This window comes from Panthera uncia (assembly GCF_023721935.1).
Source record: "Panthera uncia isolate 11264 chromosome C1 unlocalized genomic scaffold, Puncia_PCG_1.0 HiC_scaffold_3, whole genome shotgun sequence".
Taxonomy (NCBI): Eukaryota; Metazoa; Chordata; class Mammalia; order Carnivora; family Felidae; genus Panthera; species Panthera uncia.
The window spans coordinates 88,076,716-88,082,715 of record NW_026057584.1 but is presented as its reverse complement, the minus strand read 5'-3'; the positions used below and the strand labels follow the sequence as shown (position 1 = coordinate 88,082,715).

General features: G+C 35.4%; 1 protein-coding gene across 1 annotated transcript in view; it reads right to left on the bottom strand.

Annotated features, from left to right (window-relative positions):
• Window positions 1-6,000, bottom strand: part of LRP1B (LDL receptor related protein 1B) — a 1,876,868-nt gene that overhangs the window by 587,235 nt on the left and 1,283,633 nt on the right. The window lies entirely within an intron of this gene.

The window sequence follows — 6,000 nt, the reverse complement described above, 5'->3', positions numbered from 1 at the left end:
ATATATATATATATATATATATATATATATATACACTTTCTTCAAGCCATACCCTTTTTATAAAATCAGAGGCCTAAGTGAAGAAATGTTGATCTTCCTTCATTATTAAGACATCTACTTCTTTTTTTTTTTTTTTTTTTGGTACTAACAGATTGACGTTTCTTCCACATACACAGATTACCTAAACTCTATTGTATAAGTAAGTTACAGTATATTCAAATATAGGATGGAATATTAAATTTTATAGTTCAATATCACTGTCTTATTCTTTTTGTGTGTCTTGTCCTGGCATTATGCCTTTTGAATATGATTTTAATCTCAGTTGATCAATAACTCTTCTTTTAAATCTTATTTTTCTAAACCATATCTAGTAGAATAAGGATACTAAATTAAAGACAGAAGAGTGTTACAACTTCTGATCCCAACTTCTGATTCAAACTATTTTATATTCCTAACAAGTGGACCTACTGTCCAGAGTTCTTTTAAAGCACAAAGAATAAAAATCAATGCATTATAATAAAACTGTACAGGATATGAGAAATTAACTGTACTTGATACACAATGTGACTTGTGTCAATATTTAGCAGCCTCCCTAAGGTAATGAAAATAATCCATGTCTTTGAATTTGATTAAAAATAAATAAATAGGCTGCCTGGGTGGCTCAGTCAGTTAGGCATCTGACTCTTGGTATGGGTTCAGGTCATAATCTCACAGTTTGTGCGTTTAAGCCCTACATTGGCTCTGCGTTGACAATGCAGAGCCTGCTTGAGATTTTCTCTCTGCCCTCTACCACTATCTCTTTCTGTCTCTCTCTCAAAATAAATAAATAAACTTTAAAAGCAAACAAACAAATAAAATAAATGGAAATGAAAGACACAGGAATATTTTCCTAAGAAAATCAATTAAGGAGAGATTTTAAGATGGTGGCATAAAGGCATCCTGAACTCACCTCCTTCCATGAACACAACAAATCTACAGCCATATATAGAACAACTCCCTATGAAAAGGACCTGAAAGCTAGCCAAACAGCACCTCCATAGCAAAGAATAAAAGGGCCACACTGAGACAGGTAGGAGACAGAGAGACATGGTTTCAGAAGAAATCACACCCCAGGCACTGCAAACCACAGTCAGGAGGGATCTCATTTATAGAACTTGTCCCTGTAAAGTGAGTAGTTTGTGTCCCACACCAGGCAACCCAACCGTTGGCAACTGCATTGAAGAGATGAGTCCCTAACACAGCTGTCTTACTTCCATAGGTTTACTTCCAGGAAAATCATAGTGCTATAGGGAATGGAAAATCCACTCTTAAATGGCTGACACACAAACCCACTCAGCCTGGAACCAGCATTAAAGCAACAGTTTGAAGCTTTTAGACCATATGAAAGGAAGCTTATTTGTTAATCTTAAACCCTCTGTCAGAGAGGCAGTGATATGATGAGACCATCTCTAAGGACAGAGATTCTCACAGGTGCCATTTTGCATTTTCCTTCTGCCTTATTGTTGCTAGAACTAGCAGGTGCCATTGTTGCAATCCCTCTCACCTCTTCACCCCTCACTGCTAGCTCAGTCAGGTTACACTGATCCCACACACCATAGCCACAGCCCACCCGCTCAAACCTAGCTGATCAGCCAAACATTCCACCCCCATGTACTGTAGCCACTGACTATCTCACCATAGCTGGCAGGTATGTACAGCCTTCACAGAAGACAGCACTTGAGAATCTGGTTTTGTGGATAGAGGTTACATTTCTGGGCCTCATGGGTATGAAACATTTGGAGAAACAGACATTGACAGGCTACCAGCCACAGGACACTGCATAAATAGTAGACTGAAACACTCCCTCAGGATTTGTGTGAAAAAGGCCTATTTTCTTGTTCTGTAGCTTCAGTCTGAACATATCCAGAGATCAGAGGTGCCCCTGGGAACCTAAATAGAGAAACACCACACTAGTGCCCACTCTTTTCCTACTCACACCTTAGTGATATCTCCCAGAGAAGAGATTATGCATATATCTAAAGCCATAATTTTTACAACTGTTGCCCAGATCCCCCAAGTTTGAAAGTCAGTGTGGTTTATGATTATGAACCCATAAGACTATATTTACACGCCTTAAAAGCTGCTGCCTGAGGATCTGGCTTACAATTAGTCTGAGAGTATGCACTAAGATTCCTCCCTTTAGAACACTGACAGGTCTTGGCACACCCTCAACAACTGGGACCTCTGAAGAATGAATTAGGCTACTTAAATAATCACAAAGGTCTGAGAAACAACCAACAGGGAAAAAAAAAGTTTGAACCTTAAGTTTATCTACTATGCAAGTTCACTCCTTTAAGACTAAGGAAGATACCTATTTTACCCCATACAAAACAAATAAACAAACAAACCAAAAACAAAAACAAAAAAACAAAAAAGCAAAACACACAAACAAACAAAAAAAGAAACAGGATCGAGCAAAATGAGGAGACAGAGGAATATGTCCCAAATAAAAGAATAAGACAAAACCCCAGAAGAAGATCTTAATGTAGCAGAGGTAAGTAATCTACCAGATAAGAGTTCAAAGTAATGTTCATAAAGATGCTCACTGAACTCTGGAGAATGGATGAACATAGTTAGAAAGGGATAGAAAAATAACACAGTACCAAAGGCAGTCACAGACATTATAAAACAATAAAATAGCTGAAATAAAAAACACACTAGAGGAGTTCAACATAAAACTAGATTAAGTAGAAGAATGGATAAGCAACCTAGAAGACTAGGCAGTGGAAATGACCCAATCAGTAGAGGAAAAAGGAAAATAATAATAATAATTAATAATAATAATAATAAAAGTCAAGATAGGTTAAGGGACCTGTTCAACAACACCAAACAGAATAACATATTCATTATAGGGGTCCTAGAAGGAGAAGAGAGAGAGAAGAGTAGTAGTTAGTTTATTTAAATTAATAATGACTGATCAAAACAGTAAGGTACTGGCACAAGAACAGGCACATAGATCAATAGAACAGAATAGAAAACCCAGAAAGGAACCCAAAATTATTTGGTCAACTAATCTTTGACAAAGCAGCAAAGAATATCCAATGGGGAAAAAGACAGTCTCTTCAACAAATATTGGAAAATATGGACAACAACATGTAAAAGAATGAAACTGGACCACTTTCTTACAACATACACAAAAATAAATTCAAAATAGATGAAAGACCTAAATGTGAGACAGGAAACCACCAAAATTCTAGAGGAGAACACAGGCAGTAACCTGTTTGACATTGGCCATCGCAACTTCTCCTGAGTCAAGGGAAACAAAAGCAAAAATAAACTATTGGGACTTCATCAAGATAAAAAGCTTCTGTGCAGTGAAAAAAACAATCAACAAAACAAAAAGGCAACCTTTGGAAAGGAAGAAGATATTTGCAAATGACATATCTGACAAAAGGGTAGCATGGAAAATATATAAAGAATTTATAAAAGCCAACATCCAAAAAGAAATAATCCACTTAAAAATGGGCAGTAAACATGAACAGATATTTTTCCAGTGAAGATATACAGATGGCTAAGAGACACATGAAAAGATGCTCAACATCACTGATCACCAGGGTAATACAAATCAAAACTACAGTGAAATATCACCTCACACCCGTCAGAATGGCTAGAATCAACAACACAAGAAACAACAGGTATTGGCAAGGATGTGAAGATAGGGAAACTCTCTTGAACTATTGGTGGGAATGCAAACTGGTGCAGCTATTGTTGAAAACAGTATGGAGGCTCCTCAAAAAGTTAAAAATAAAACTACTCTACAACCCAGCAATTGCACAACTATATATTTACTCAAAGGATACAAAATTACTGATTGGAAGGGATACGTGCACCTCAAGATTTATAGCAGCATTGTCAAAAACAGCCAAATTATGGAAAGAACCGAAATGTCCATTGACTGATAAATGAATAAAGAAAATAAAGTATATATATATACACAATGGGATATTACTGAGGCATAAAAAGAATGAAATCTTGTCATTTTACGATGACATGGTTGGAGCTAGAGAGTATGATGCTAAGTGAAATTCAGTCAGAGAAAGATAAATACCATATGATTTCACTCATGTCAAATTTAAGAAACAAAACAGATGAATATGGGGGAGGGGGGAAAAGGAAGTAAACCAGAAAACAGAATCTCAACTATAGAGAAAAAACTGAGGGTTACTGGAGGGGAGATGGGTGGTGGGATGAACTGAATGTGTGATGGGTAATGAGGAGGGCACTTGTTGTGGTGAGTGCTGGATATTGCATGTAAGTGATGAATAGTTAGATTCTACACCTGAAACTAATATTGTACTGTATGTTAACTAACTGGAATATAAATAAAAACTTGACCAAAAAAAAGGAAATGATAGTTGAAAACTTTCCTAATATATGGGAAAAATAGGCATCAGGAATCCTGTTCCAGGAAGCACAAAGAGTTCCACATAAAATAAACACAAAGGGATCCAAATTATAATTATACATTATAATTAAAATGTCCAAAGTTAAAGATGAAGAGAGAATCTCAAAAGCATCAAGAGAAGAACAAATTCTTACATATACTGGAATCTTAAGATTATCAGCATATTTGTTAGCAGAAAGTTTATAGGACACAAGGGAGTGGGATGACATGTTCAGAGTACTGAAAGGAAAAACAAACAAACAACATTCCAACCAAAAATGCTTTACCTGGCAAGGTTCTTATTTGGAATTGAAAGAGAAATAGAGTTTTTTAGACAAGCAAAAAGTAAAAAAAAAAAAAAAAAAAAAAAAAAAAGTTCATCACCAACAAACTGGTCTTACAAAAAATGTTGAAGAGATTTCTCTAAGCTAAAAAGAAGAGGGAATAACTAGTAACAACAAAACATATGAGAGTAAAAGTCTCATTGGTAAATATAAATATATAGTAAAGGTAAAGGCTTCACCACTTATAAAGCTAATATGAAGTTTAAAAGACAAAAGTAGTAAAATTAACTATAGCTACAACAGTTAAGGTATACACAAAATGAAAATATGTAAAATATGATATAAAAAATAGAACACATGGTAGAGAAGGGAAATAAAAATGTTATTTTAGAATGTGTGAAACTTAAGATGCTATCAACTTAAAATATACTGTATATATGTGTGTATATCTATCTATTTATCTATCAATCCATCCATCTATCCATCTACCCATGGTATTATATGTGGACCTCACGGTAATCACAAATCAACAACAGTCTATAGTAGACACACAAAAGAAATGTGAAAGGAATTTAAATATAACACTAAATAAAATCACCAAACCACAAGTGAAGAGAGCAAATGAAGGAAAAAAGAACAGAGACAAATTATAAAAATGGCCAGAAAACAATCAACAAAGTGAGAGTATGAGAGTATGGCAATAAGTACCACAAAGAGTATGGCAATAAGTACATACGTATCAATAATTCTTTAAATGTAAATGGAGTAATTCTCCAATCAAAAGACACAAAGTGGATGAATGGAAACAAACACAAACAAAAAACAAAACATGGGTCTTGCTTGCAAGAGTCTCACTTCAGATCTAAGGACACACAGAGACTAAAAGTGAAGGGGGTGGTGCCCGAGTGGCTCAGTCGGTTAAGTGTCCAACTCTTGATTGTGGCTCAAGTCATGATCTCAACATGGTGGCATCCAGCCCCGTGTCAGAAGCCTGCGTGGGATTCTCTCTCCCTCCCTCCCTCTCTCTCTCTGTCCCTCCCTTGCACATGCTCATGCTCATATGTACTCTCTTCTGTCTCTCAACAATAAATAAACATAAAAAATTAAAAAAAAAAAAGTGAAGGGATAAAAAAGATGCAAATGGAAAGTTAAAAAAAAGCTTGTATAGGTTATACTTATATCAGACAAAATAAACTTTAAAATAAATTATACAAAAGACAAGGGCATAACATGGTCTGTCCAACACGAACATATAATATTGGTAAATGTTCACCCAACAAAGGAGTACTTAAA